The following is a 15,633-nucleotide window of genomic DNA, read 5'->3' as shown; positions in this document are numbered from 1 at the left end:
GGCAGCCGTCCGATCGACTAGAGCTAGGAGGACATCGCATTCGGCGACTCCCAAGTAACTGATCTCCTCCGCACCGCTTCAACTCCGTCGCTGGTTAATCGCATGACCAATAGGATAAAACATCTAGTGAAAATCAAGCAAATCTATGTGCGCAACTCATCGGACTGGCGGAATCAGACGTCCGACCCAGTGTCCGATTCCCAGACTCGGACCACTCGGACAACCGTCCAATCAGAACGACCCGTCCGATCACTAGGCTCGGACTAACTAGTCCGATTGAACATGCCACGTGGCACTCGGACCAACCGTCCGATTTTTAAAATCGAATGCTCGGACCAACTTGTCCGACTCAAACACTCGGACGCTCTGACTCAGACCCACCCTGTCCGATCGGACAAAGTAATACACGTCACCAGTCGGACCACCTGTCCGGTCCGATTCCCAGAATCGGACCCATCCATAATTGGATCACTAGGAATCGGATCACCCGGTCCGATCGGATCGGACCCGCCCAGAATCGGACCCTCTTGGCCGATTCCTCGAACACCTGCCCGTTCGATTCTTGAGAATTGGACACGCGGACCTTAAGACTACCACTCAGCCCTAGCAATGCCTGGTCCAATTCCCACAATCGAACCACTGATAAATCGGACGTCCGATTCCCAGAGTCAAATCAAAACAAAACCTGACCCATCCAGGGACACGCTGGGGCACTCCCCCAGCGACCCACCCCCACGTGAGTGACAGGAAGCAGCATAGGACCCTGGGACCCGTAGAACGGCTAGGACTAGAGTAGCAAAGCCTGTCAGCGCAAAACGAGCAAGAGTGGGTGAGACATCGGGGAATCATTCACAGCACCCGGGTTGAATTTCCACACTTGAAGAACACTTAGGAAAGCCGAAAGCCTGATTGAGCACAAGTGCATGAGGAACAACGCACTCACGAGTGACCATAAGTTGAGCGCTGCATTCAAAAATTAAAAAGAACTCACTCAGATAAATCGCCCAAAAAACCCACCAATAGGAGAAGACCCAAGGTGTATGCAAACATGCGGACCGCAAGGTAGGATCAAGCAAGGAGCGACAATGACAGAGTGACCCACGTGAGAAGACTCCTTAAGAGAATCCCCTTAGGCGAAAGACCGACTGACAGGGCAGTGTCAACCGTATTCATCAGTGGGATTCGGGATGAAGAATTGTACAAGGCACTAGCAGGCAACTCGAGCTTGCAACGAGACGTGGTGGCTAGGGTTTTTGAGGAAGCCATTAGGCTTGATGACCAGCTGAAAGAGTGGAGCTCCAGGAGCTCAAACCTAGAAGAAATCAACCCATGGAGTTTAGAGCGAACGCCAACGTCTAGCGAGCGATCCAACGCATCGTCCCAAGATAAGGGGAAGGCCACCGAGACGGATCACAGCTTGGCCGAGGTCAAGAGCTAGCCAAAATACAAGACATGTTGAGGCGACCGACGCGTCCGCACGTCCAGTGCGTGTATAGTGGAGGAAACCACCTGCCAGCAGAATGTCAGGACCCTAGGTCAAGACCCTACACTAATTGTGGAAGGTTCGTCAGCCACGATGCCGCACATTGTAGACTATCACGAAGACTACCATATACGCAACCCTACGGCCAGCTCTACGCAGCTAACAGGCCACAGCCATTCTTCGGAAGGGGAGCCCCGCTAGCCCTACCAACACCTAACGACATGAAGCCAACGGTCCCTAGGCTGGACATAAATCCTACCAGTATTCCTAGACCACCTGGTCCCTATGTGACCCACCCACCGAGCGATGCTCCCGTGCACTACGTAGAGGAGCCAGTGACGAAGAAACCTACATATACCCTTACGTCTCGCATGATGACGAGGGCAATGCAATCCTCATGGATTACCAACCGGTGCCGATGATGGCATTAGGATGAGGACGGGTAGAGGCCTGGGAGGGCAGCCACACAGGATCCGGTCACTTGTTGGACGTGTGGACATCCCAGTCACGTCTCATCATGCTGCCCAGAAAAAGAGCAGCAAAGTAGGGACAAAGCTAACCAAAGGTGCGCAAAGTGCGGAATCACCCATCTTTGCGTAGACTGCCCAAAACGGAAGCCGCCTTCTAGTTCAGCTAATTTACCGTTCGTCCCGCTGGGACTGTTTGGTGTTGAAAACCCTGATGGGGAGGCCACACCTATCCTCCTACGAGTGATGACCCAAGCACAAATGAAGCAGGCCGGCGTCTCTCTGCCAGGACCTAGCAATCTCGACGTGACCTCAATAGGGAAGAAGAGCCATAGGCGGAAAAAGAAGAGATTAGAGGCTAAGGTCGCACTAAAAACCGACAGCGTTACGACCTTACCCCAGGGAAAGAAAGTCTCAGACGTAGAGGCAGAGACTTCAACCCCTAAAATAGCCCAAAAGGAAAGCACTAAGGTAGGGGAATACCCACACCCCAAGCGGCAATTGAAAGCCATAGAAAAGGTGAAGGAATGGGTGAGGGAGGCTCAACAGCACCTCAAGGATGTCGAACCCATCACGGAGGATGAGATTGATGATCTCTCCAGCATGAGTGCGCCGCTATCACTACCCCAACCTAAGTCTGCCGAGGCTACTACGCCACAGGCAGTGCCATCAAGGCCAAGCCTAGACGTAACATACCCGCAGGACAGCCGTGGCCCTTGGCCCAGACAATCTGAACGAAGGGAAGGACGAGTGTTTAGCAATCTCCTAACCACACTAGTGACCACCCCTGTAATGGTTGGCCTGGGAGAGCTGCTCAGGCTGCACTCTATCCTATGGCAGGACCTCAAGCATTGGGTCGAGAGACGACACGAGCAAGCTCCGACAGATGCTCAAGACCAGGATGCGAAAACGCACTTACCAAGTTTGACGCTACACTCCGGCCCTAAATCCTTGCACGTCAATGCCTTCTGGGAAGGCTCAGAGATGCACGCAGTCCTGCTAGCCCTGGGAGATGCAACGAGAAAGGGGATATTAGACACAGGAGCTGGGGTTAGTGTGCTTAGCCACGCAGTGTTACAGAAGTGGGGAAACCTGCCTATCGAAGCTGCTCAGTTTAACGTCACGCTAGCAAACAGTATGCGAGTGAAACCATTCAGGGTCTTGAAGAATTGGCCAGTGAAGATTGCAGGAGTCCAGTTCTCTGTCGACTTTATCGTCATGAAGGGAGTGGACTATGATATCTTATTGGGTCGACCCTAGATGCACAATGCTAGAGTTATCGAAGACTGGGGTAATAGCCTGATCTTCCTGGGCAACCGAACTAATGCTGTGAGAATAGAGATGGACACTTGGAAGACCTCGCCAGTCGACCTAGATGCCATCTCTACTCTACTCAAGGGAAACACCCAGGACAAGGAACCCTATGGGTCCTTAACTAAGTATATCTCTTGCCCAGAGGACGAGCGGGATTGGATGCATGTTCTCGCTACACTCGACCTGCCGTTCTCAGATCATGAGGCGTACGAGCAGGCTGTCAAAATAGTTGGCAAGCTGAGAGAAACACTGCCTACACCTGTCTACATGATTGCAGCAAGCCTCCATGAAGGGCCTAAGCCTATCGCTTTCCAAGTGCCTACCAACAGGAGAGAACTCCAGGGAATACTGGGGCACTTAACGGACCGACTGGCACGCAACGCAGCCGCCAATCTCAAGCCTCTCCAAGACCTCTTGGAAGAACCTGAGTGGAAGTGGACCAGGGTACACGAACTGAACCTCAGGTACAACTGGGCATTGGTCCCCGACCAACAAGACGAGGCAGAGCAGGCCTTGGGGGATGATGAGCAGTCTAGCGAGGCAGATTCCTGTGACGAATACGAAGATTGCCAACCCTTTGATGAAGGAAGTGAGGATGAGATGGACACCGTAGAATATGACACCGAAGGGCAAGAGATTGAGCAAATCCAGGCAGATGCTAAGCCGCAGATGAGACCGGCCCTTAGAATGGACCAAGGAGTCATGTGTGCGAAATGCAATCGTGCTTGGTTGGAACAGATGGGAGCTGTGGATTTTAAGCAAGCCGGCCTGACCCAACCAGGAATGGCAGCAATGCTTAGAACCGAATCGCCATCCGAACTGCGGCCGCCAGGGGAGACCGCCTCCTCTAGTGAAAATGGGGAATTTGACTCTGAATGTGAAGTTACTTCAGACGATGACCCAAAAATCCCTAGGCCACCCATGACCAGATGCACCAAGGGAGACTTACCCATCCACCTGAGGCGCAAACGGTTACGGCAGAATGAAGCCAAGCGTCCCAACGATGTGCAATCAGAGGAACAAAGGAAGTCACAAGACCACCCCAAGCGCTTTTTGAAATTCAAAAGAGGGGACACGGTGGTGGTTCTGCTAAGTGCCAAGCGCCAAGGGCAAACCCGCGAACCAATCGAAGGGCCAGCCAAGGTCAAGGAGGTAAACCTAGCCCTGGAAGGGTAAGTACCCCGACCAGTGTTCATTACCGAGGACTTGACCACGAAAGAAGAGTCTAGCCTTGTCACTCTTTCGCGGGAGTATCGGGACGCATTTGCTTGGTCTTTAGATGAGCTACGAGGGGTAGATCCGAATGTTGTGACTCACAACATACCCATGACAACGGATGCAATGCCGGTCAAACAGCGACCATACCCCATGAATCCAAAGCAGGCTCATGCTGTTAAGGAGGAAATTAATAAGCTGATGAGAGCCATATTCATTTACAAAATTGAGCACACGGACTGGGTGTCACCCATAGTCATTGTGATGAAGAAAAACGGCAAGATTCGAGTGTGCGTCAATTACAAGAAAGTAAACGCCACGACAAAGAGAGACAACTACCCCTTACCGTACACCAAGCACATGCTTGAGAGGGCGGCAGGTAAGGAAGCCTACAGTTTTTTGGATGGCTTCTCGGGATACAATCACGTGCAAGTGCACCCTGCAGATAGGCACAAGACTGCCTTCGCCACTGAGTGGGGCATCTTTGCATACGTAGTCATGCCATTTGGGCTAACCAATGCCCCCGCCACCTTTCAATGCCTCATGTGCACCATATTCAAGGACATGCTTCGCAAGGAGTTAGAGGTCTTCGTCGATGACCTATGTGTCCATTCGGCCTGGACCCAACATCTCGAAAAACTCCGCGCGGTCTTTGAACGGTGTCATTTATACCGTCTCTCTCTCAACCCCCTGAAATGTCAGTTTTGGGTGAAGCACGGATGCATCTTGGGACACATGGTGTCCAAGAATGGCATTGCCACGGACTTCTCAAAGGTCAAGGTCATCGTGGACCTTCCAACCCCAAGTAATTATAGGGGAGTTCAATGCTTCTTAGGTCACATAGGATACTATCAGCGGTTTGTACTGAACTACACGCTAATCGCTAGGCCATTGTACAAACTACTAATTGTCTTTGAGTGGACTGAAGCATGCCAATGAGCCTACGAGGAACTTAAAAAATCCCTAACAATAGCACCTATCCTACAATCCCCAGATTGGACTATGACTTTTCACGTACACATCGACACCTCTAAGTTTGCCGTGGGGGCATTGCTGTGCCAACCTGGTGAGCATAACTTAGATTACCCAGTGAGTTTTGCTAGCAGGCAGCTCACTGAGACAGAGATGAATTATTCAACAATGGAAAGGGAGGGATTAGCCATGGTATTCGTCGTGAAGAAGTTCCGGCATTACCTACTGGCCATCCCCTTCACCTTCTTCGTAGACCATCAAGCCCTACTCTATCTAGTCAACAAACCTTGCGCTACAGGATGTATAGCCCGATGGCTTCTCCTGCTCCTGGAGTTCAACTTCTCAGTGGTGGTACGGAAGGGAAAACAACACTACATGGCTGACCATCTGTCCCATATACCCACAGGAGAAGCTGTTGGACAAGGCATCGTGGACGAGTTACCAGACAGCCACTTATTCCACGTATCCAGCGAAAAAGACCTATTCACGGCCGATCTGACACCATACTAGGCAGATGACATAGTCCAAGTGCTCGAGCATGGGCTGCCCGAAAAACCAATAGAACGGGCATGACTTAGGCACTTAATCCTGAAAATCCAGCCCTATCAGTTGATTGCAGGCCAGCTCTATAGGCTGGGGCAAGACGGTCTGCTATGTAGATGCGTATGTGAGCATGATATGCACAATGTGCTCTCAGAGGCGCACAACGGTATTGCAGGAGGACACTTTAGCGGGGACACTATAGCACGAAAGGTGTTGCAGTCCCAGCTATCGTGGCCGACACTCTTCCGCGATGCCTCACAATTTGTCAAACATTGTGACAAGTGCCAACGGACAAGGGTCCCGGTCCATAAAGATCAGATGGAGTTAACCTCGGTTATCGCTCGCCAACCTTTTGAAAAATGGGGGATTGACTTCATAGTACCCATCAGCCCCACGGCACAATATTCACAGGCTAGATACATCATGGTGGCCACGGATTACCTCACCAAATGGGCGAAGGCAAGGGCCACGCGGAAAAACGACGTTAGGACAACTGCCAAGTTTTTATGGGAGCAAGTAATCTCGCATTTTGGTTGCCCCATCGAACTGGTTAGCGACTAGGGAATGCACTTCATCAATGAAGTGATAGCCCATCTCCTATCCACCTTCCTCATCATCCATCGTAAATCCTCACCATACTACCCTCAGGCTAATGGCCAGGCTAAATCAACCAACAAAATTCTCATCAGTGTCCTAACCAAAGTAGTTTCAGCCTCACAAAGTGACTCGGATAACAAGTTGATGGCAGCCTTGTGGGCCTGCCGAACAGCTTATAAGACGGCCGTCGGACAAACGCCTTTTAGGCTAACCTATGGGACTGAAGCTATTCTCCCATTAGAATTCTTCGTCCCTAGCCTCCGGATAGCACTCCAAGAACGATGGGAAGGGAGGGAAGCATCTGCACAACGCTTGGTCGAGCTAGAACGCCTGTCAGAGGTTCATCTCCTAGCCACCCATGCGCTTATCTGTGAGAAAGCTAGACGCAAAAGCTGGTTTGACAAACATGTCAAGCAACGAGAGTTTGAACCGGGTGACCTAGTGCTCCTCTACTCAGTTAAAGGACACAAGCAAAAGATGAAATTCAGAGGTCTCGGACCCTTTAAAGTCCGCACAATCAGTCGAACTGGTAATGTCGAGCTGGAAACACTGGATGGTGAGGGAATGGGCTTCTTCAACGGCAGTCGAATCAAGAAGTACTATCCGCCCACTCATCCACTACATGAACAACCAATGGTGGAAACGCCCGTTAAAATACGAGTAGCCACACTTACGAAAATCTGCGAGAATGAGGAGGAGCCTGTAGAACCCGCCTACCTCCGCATCACGGTCACGGCCAAGCAGACGTGCTCCTTCAACGCCATGATTGACGAGGGGGCGGATTTTAACATTTTGACGCATGAGCATTGGACCCAACTTGGCACACCAATGCTTCATCCCACAACAGCCAGATTGAACCCATACGGGGCCTAATCCTACCCGATCCTCGGCACGTGCAGAGTTGTCGTTTCTATCAAGACTGAAACTATTCCCATGTTGTTTTATGTCTTACTCGATGCCAGGAATGCAAGCACAGAGTCATTTCTTGGGCGAACTTTTAAAAAGCAGGCCCGTTGCAATGTTGATTATGAGTCGCAACGCATCCACCTAACAATCGAGAGTGTGCCTATTGTCACGACTTTCAGCAAGGGCCTCGTAACCCCAGCACCGCTCATAAGGCCACCGGTAGAAATAGCCGCACCTAGGACTAAGGAGGAGGGCCATGCATATCTACTACACCCAGATCCCCACGCACCACGGCCCACCACACCCAAAGCAAAACCCCAACAGACTCACTTGCAATGGGTGCCTAAGAAGCCTCGAGACCGGCCTAGAACTAGACGCCCGTGTCCACAGAACACCTACAAACCTAAACCTAGGAAACCAAGATGCCATCATCACAAGCACCGTGTGATTAAACAAATATGGGTCCCTAAAGTTCTCCTACGTGCACAAGGCTACTATGAGGGGAATGCCTCGCTGTGGATCCCCAAAATTCCAACTGACATAGGCCCTGGTTCTATGTCAACCTCAAGGCCTTGTCCCCTGACACCTCAAGACCACGAATCGCAGGGTTCACCCCAGTCATCCAACTCCTTTGCGAGTCAATCCACGGGCGTCACACACGCCCAACGACCCAAGCAACAGCCATCACCACAGGAGGCATTACCCAACCAACCCAACCCGTAGCTCAGCAACCATGCTGACCGCAGTAGCATAGCCCCTAAGATCAAACCCGACCCATCCGTCCAACCAATGCTCGAGTTGCTGACTCAAACAAGCCGAGTATGATCCCACATATGTCGCGCCCACCTCGTATCGAGTGTTAACCACTCTTCGAGGTCGATCATATCTTAGGGCACCCCTATGTCGATCGCATCCTCACAAAAGAAGAGCTCCACATCGCAAGTCAGGTCAACTCCGGTGATCTCCTCACCGATGTCCTCACATACATCACCCACGTAGGCATCCGACCCTGTGACCTGGACTACTCTGCACACTTAGAATATAACCCCAACTTCTACGATTGGCTCCTCCACAAATAAATATGAACGCCTTGGGCCCACAACCTCCAATCTTGGGACGGATTTTTCTTTTCCACAAGGGAGATGGGGCAGTAAACGGGGTTAAAACTAAAAAGTAAACCAAGCATGAAAGTTAAAACTAAAAAGTGAACCAAGCATGAAAAGGCTCCAAATTAAAATGCCATACAAAAATAGGTGATAGAAGTTTGGAAGGAAAAATCACAGTTATGAATGATAAAATCTGCTATGGTCGTCCAACAAATTGGTTGCCATAAATACTAAAAAGTTAATTGACTGAATGTACAGGTGGCGACCATGGCAAGTCAAGACAAAGCTGGCAAACTCCCTTTCTCGGAGGAAGAACAGGTGCAGCACAGCCTCACTATGGAAACCAGAGCATTCAATCAGCTGAAGTTCCGCCACATATTCAACTTGGAAGACGTGATTATTGAGGAACCAACGGTACGACGGATCATAGAGCAATGCCACTTACAAAGGTATCTGGACGCAGTGGGCTAGAGGATAAACTACACCCTGTGCACCGAGTTCCTGTGCACCTTCAACAAAAACAGGGGCACCGTCACGGTGCGGGACAGGGAAGCCACCAGACAAGTGCAGGTTCAACTAACCCCTGAACTGATAGAAAGGGCACTGGGGCTTCTGAACAAGGTGGAGAAGAAACCAAAAAGAGACGTCTATGCCATGTTGGGAATGGACAAAGTGAAGGTCCACACCAACGACGGAGTCAACCTGGTAGACATCCCTGATCCAGAGATTCAACTACAGGCAAAAATGATGCATACCCTATTTTCGAGTCAGCGGTACAATAGCATCATGTCCAGGATCAATGTGCCTCTACTCAAAAGCATCGCTGCTCAAACGCTGGATGAGGTGAACCTCAACGGGTTCCTGAGAAGGACAATTGAGGCCTCGGCAAAGGCCCTGGCAATAGGAGGAAGGGCCGTAGCAGGAGAATCCCCTTCACCTCGATCAACCTGCAAAGCCTCATCCTCCAAGGCCTCCACCATAGGTTTTGGAGGTGCCCTCACTGCGATCATCCACGAGGCAATAGGGCAGGGACGAGCGGGAATGGACAAACAGGGAGATGGCAGAAAAGGGGGCGAATCGCTGTCGCAGTCCCAGCCTCAGGCAGAAGAGCAGTCTGATGAAACAGAAACGGACACCGACGAGGAGGGAGAACCCCAGGCTGCACCAAAAAGGAAGGCGGAGCAACGGACTAAAGCCCTGCACGGAAAGAGAGAGGAGGAGCGAAGGAGAAAAGAGAAGGAAGAGCTCGAATGGGCCCGAAGAGAGTTGGTAAGGGAAGAGGAGGAAAGAAGAAAGAGGGCTGAGGAGGAGGGAAGAAGAAGAATTGGAGCTGGCGACCCATCTCTCCATCGAGGAACAGCGGAGAAAAGACGTGGAAGGAGCGGGCAGTCCATACCAACCTGAAGCACCTGGCCCCAACACTGGTATGCCGGAACCTGTGCAGCTGCCTCCTGCAGAAGGGAAAGGAAAAGACCCAGTCAGGTCAGTCTCCCCTCTCCTCGTACCACCCATGCAAGCCACCCCCCTCAGGGTGACACCCCCTACCACCGCCGCCCTAGGGCACACCCCAAAGATCGATGAAAGCAACATGGTCACCTGGTTGCAATTCTTGGTGGAAAGAGAGTTGGCAAGGGAAGCGGCCGGGGCCACCCCAGTTTCAGGTGCCAAAAGGGCAGCCACGGCCGTGCTAGAGCCAGGGCCAGAAGTGAAAAGACAAAAAGTGGAGGAGATTGCCACCACTACGATCATGTCCCACTCCCCACCTCCAACAGGCCACTACGATGACTACATGAAGAAAGGAGGATGGCGGTGGAGGAGCTGCAAGCGGAACGCGAATCACAAGCCGCCCTCCAGCTGGACAGAGTGAGGCAGATAACAGAATATCAAAAGGAAATTGCTGTGCTTAGGGAGGAGGCCAGCACCAAGGAGGCGGAGGAGCTAAAAGCCCTGAAGGAGCACGACGCTGCCTGGGAGGGACGAAGGAAAATCCTAATGGAGTGTCTCACCAGGGAGAGGGAGACAACTGCCCACCTTCAGCGCAAGAATGACCAGTTATCTGCAGCCAACTTGGAGGCGCAGAGTCAGCTTGAGAAAATTAGACAAGAGATTGCAGAGCTGGATCAGTAGGGCAGAACAGGTGCGTAGGTTGCAGGCAAGGCGGGACCAACTCAATGAGCAGATCGCAGAGGAGCACTGAGAGCAGTCCCGCTTGCGCCATGAGCTTGAAGCCCAGGAACAACAATTTATGGCGATGACCCTCCAACATGGGAAAAGCCTGGAAGACATGGAGAGACGGGCAAAGGAATGATCCAATCATAACGAGCAGAGAGTGCGGGACTTAGCACGCCGGCTGGCCAAGGTTGAGGGAGACAGGGTGATGGCTGAAAACCAGGCAGAGGCAGCCCAGCTCGCTATGATAGCTCAGCAGCGCACTTTTATCAACACGCTTCTCCATACCACCCAATCAGATCAGATGAGGCCAATGATCAGCTGCTGCAGAGAAAGCTAACCATTGCGCGCAGGGCCCTCGCGGCAGGCCTGCACGTATCACTGTAGCTAGGAGGCCCGCCGCAGAGCCTAGAAGAACAAAGAAAATATCTGGCACAAGTAGGACTGACAACACAGGAGATGGACGACCTTGGGTTCACTGACGAGAAAACACAGGAGGACGAGCAAGCAGAAGGGGGTGAGCCAGAGCTTGACCTAGGGCCTCAAGGAGAGGAATATGTCCCACCACCCCCTCAACCCCAACAAACCGAAGTACCACCCCATGACACATCTACCGAGCGAAGAGCGGCCCACACCACCCAAAGGAAGGAGATGGTGGAGAAGGCAAGAAGCAAGCTAAAGGCCAGACCTGCCTAGAAATAGCCTGCCCCTTTCCTGCTGCGCACCCAAGACTCCCCCGCTGAATACCGCGCTGAAATGATTATCTGGGAGCAGCAGGAGTATAGCCGAGACCCCTTCGATCTACGCTTCGAGTTTCCCACCGCCTTGAATAGGGTGCTGCCCATTCAGTTGGTGGAGGATGTCATCGCCATGGGGGCCCAGATCAAGGCCAAATGGTTAGCAGAGCGTGAGGCCCACCCAACTTCTTGGGGAGCCGAGGACCGCGAGTTTTGGCAAGACAAAGTCCTCCAGGTACCTCACACAGTGGAAGGCTATAATTGCCAACCCACCTGGAGGCGGCGCATTTTTTACGTTAACCTGGAAGTGTGGATGGCGTTTTGCAACACCCTCCCTTCAGAGAAGAATGACCCCACCTTGATGCCATATCCTCGAAGGGTAGGAGTGGACTTTAACCCATCCATCCACGGTAGGTTGAACTTCCCCGTCATTTATAATGCCAATACCACTTCCCATAGGAATGCTCTTCTCTTCACCCTTCCTGACTTGTACAGCTCTATAGATAAATTCCTTAACGAATTCACCTCTTGCCCTGACCCAGCATTCATCACCACCTGTAACTACCTTAGGTTAATTAGAATCCTAGTACACCAGGAACCCGCACCCCAAGAACGCCACCTTCCACCCCTCTATTTTGACCCCAATGCCATAGACAGCACCACCATGACCCGTCTCATGATGCGTGCTGCTCTTTTTTTATCCTTCTATGGTGCACTGCTGGAAGACATGAATGATAGCAAATTCACACAGTGCAACCACCCCTTTCTCTCCACCACCAACCTCAAAACCCGCCTCCACATTAAGGGCTACTTGCTAGGCTGAAAATTCCTTAACAAGGCCCCCCGCCCTCCGCCCACCCTTACCCACCATTCGGATGATGAGGAGTAGAATTCCCGTTATTCCTTGTACCGCTGCCTCCATGTACCCACCTCATTCAAAAAAAAAAACAAAAACAAAAAAAAAAACAAAAACAAAGAAGAAGAAGAAGAAAGAAACAAAAAAGAAAGAAAGAAAGAAAGAAAGCAAAGCTTTGACGACAATGGCAAACCCCTAACGACGTCTCCAAGCAGGCGTCAAAGGTGTACTTCATCTTCTCATTACCACATTTCTGCTCTACACGGCCCCATGCCGACCAGTCTTCTAGCTAAGTAATATCTAAGTATGCACAAGCACCGCACTCACATAATACCTACATAGAACTAATTCACAGTTTGGGTCCTCAAGTGCAAGACAATACTCTGAGCTTGCTTAGAGTTCGACCTATCTCCCAAACTACTAAAAAATGTCTTGTGCACAATACAAAAGACTAGCACTACCCTTAGGGAGAGACCACCTGACAGGTTTTCAATTGCAGGTATTGACGACCACAGCACAAGTGGCATTCGTTCTTCATCAACGTCCAATACTAATTGCCCACCCAGCATCCGACAAAGCCGGAAAGATCATCCTACGCAGCATCCCCAACAAACCCCCACGCGAACCGGTCACCAATACATGCCCTAGGTGCCCCTGTCCCCCAAGTCTTTAGTGCATGCTACCACCTGCTACCTACGCCAATGAGTGCCATGGGACTGGCACTCGTCTAGGAGGGGGGTAATGTTAACCCCAACACAAAGAGAGCAAAAGAAAGTGGAAAAGACGCAGGGCAAAGGCGGAAAAAAGGTAGCCCGACGGAAGGAAAAAAAATGAGAAAAGGCCAAAAGCGCAAGGACAACCTTAAAAGGCCAAGGCAAACACGAAAAGGGAAAGGGGCATAAAAAGCGCACCCTAAAATCTTGTAAAAGAGTGCCAGGCTCTCACCCATGCAATTTGTAAATATAGAAGGGTAGTGAAAAGGAAACAAGAAAGATAAAAGGACAATGGAAAACAGGGCCTAGGCTATGACCGGCCATGTAAAAAAGGGAAAAAGGGGATGACCGCCCAAAAGGGAAGTAGGGTTTTGTATATAAGGTTGAAAAGTGAATGAAGAGCTCATTCTTTGGTGTGGCAAAACTAGTCTTCTTCTTCCTCTCTTCTTCTCTCCTTCTTGCTTGTGTATGCTCTTGAGAGAGGGAGTGTGAGAGTGTGAGGGAGTGAGTGTGTGTGAGAGTGAGGGATCAAGAGGGTGAAGCTCTTCACCATCTCCTCTCCCCTACTTCTCTTCTCTTCTCTTCTCTTCTCTTCTCTTCTCTTGCGCACGCGGCTATGGAGGATGGAGCTTGGAGATGGAGGAGGCTTGAGGATGCTTGAGCTAGCATCGAGAATCGTGGAGCTACCGGAGTGTGAGAGAGAGGAGGGTACTCGATCGAGTATCAAGGTAAGTTCATTGCATTTGTAGGATCGATGGCGTGTCGGTTAAGTGAGAGATAGCCATGAGAGCTCGCTTGGAATGCTTGAAACAATAAGCGGTCCGTGGGTCTTGGCGGTTGAGCGAAAGCTCCCACACAAATGCAGCATGGAAGTCAGCTATGCAAGCCGAGTATGACATCATAATGAAGAATGACACTTGGGAGCTAGTGGATCAGCAAACACAAGGCTGGTGGTACTTTAGAAAAGTACAAAGCTAGACTGGTTGCACAGGGTTTTTCACAGGTTGAAGGGTTTGATTTTCAAGAGTCAATTGCCGCAGCTACCAAAATGACCACTATTCATGCAGTACTTGCAATGGCCACCCACAAGCAGTGGCCAATTTACCGAATGGATGTTAAGTCAGTGTTCTTAAATGTGACCTCAAGGAGGAGGTGTACATGGCTCAGCCACCAAGTTTTGAGGCCCCCCATTCTGAGAACAAAGTGTGTAAGCTGAAGAAGGCATTGTATGGGTTGAAACAAGCCCCCAAAGCATGGTACCAGCAAATAGATAAGTTCTTTTTAAGCTTAAACTTCAAAAGATGTGCCTCAAATGCTAAATTGTATGTCTATAGGGATGGTGAAAAGTCTGTAGTGATTGTCCTATACATGGATGACCTTCTTATTACAAGTGACTATGAAGATATGATCAACCAAACTAAAAAGGCTTTGAATTCTGAGTTTGAAATGGCAGACTTGGGCTTATTGTACTATTGTTTGGGAATTGAAGTCTGGCAAGAGCCAGGAAAGATCTTCATCTCTCAGAAGAAGTATGCATGGGAGATCTTGAAGGCATTTGGCATGACCGAGTGCAAGGAGATAGCTACACCTATGGAGGTGAATGCAAATTTATCCATTGAGGATACATCAACACTGGCAAACATTGGGAGGAATAGGAGGATGGTTGGCTGTCTGATCTACTTGTGTAATACTAGACCAGATATTAGTTTTGTTGTTGGTGTTTTGAGCAAGTTCTGAAACAAACCTCATGAGAGTCATTGGAAGGCTAGGATGCGGGTGCTCAGATACTTGAAGGAAACTCTTGACTATGATATCACATACAGTTCCGCCGGAACTTCTCTTGTGGGGAATGGTGACTCAAATTGGGCAGGAGACAATGATTCTAGGAAGTCAGTTTTTGGTTATTGTTTCTCTTTGGGTTTAGGAATTTTCTCTTGGATTAGTAAGAAGCAGCCAATAGTGGCATTGTCTTCTGCCGAAGCAGAGTACAAGGTAGCTTTTTTTGCTACATGTGAAGCAATATGGCTGAGAAGGATCCTATAGCATATGGGAGTGCAGGATGAAGAACCAACTGTGTTGATATGTGACAAAATCAGAGTTGCATTGTCATTGCCAAAATCCAGTGTTTCATGCACGCACCAAACATATAGAGATCTAGTATCACTATGGAGGATGGGACAGTGGAACTGGTCTACTGCCCTAACAAAGGAGAATGGAGCTGATATCTTCACTAAAGCAATTACAAAGGATCTGCTTCAAGTTCATCTTCAGAGACTCGGCATTGGGCCGAGGAGATAGTTCACCTATGGGTGGACATTGAGGGGGGGGGGGGGGGGTTGTTAGATATGCTCAATGCCCCACCCTCATAAGGTGCCACCAATGATCCATGGTGCTCAAAGTTCTAAGGCACCCATTATGAGGAAGCATGGCTTGGTTAGCATGTGCAGTTCCTGCTGCCTCAAAATAGTCCTCCATGGACTCAATACAGATCTCAGCGTCAGCCTAAACAGTCCTTCCCTTGCCATCAAACTGGGGTGCCTTAATTTGCTTGAGAA

Source organism: Lygodium microphyllum, chromosome 4 (assembly GCF_053477565.2).
Source record: "Lygodium microphyllum isolate KBCC chromosome 4, Lygodium_microphyllum_v1.1.10, whole genome shotgun sequence".
NCBI lineage: Eukaryota > Viridiplantae > Streptophyta > Polypodiopsida > Schizaeales > Lygodiaceae > Lygodium > Lygodium microphyllum.
This window is presented reverse-complemented; position numbering follows the sequence as displayed.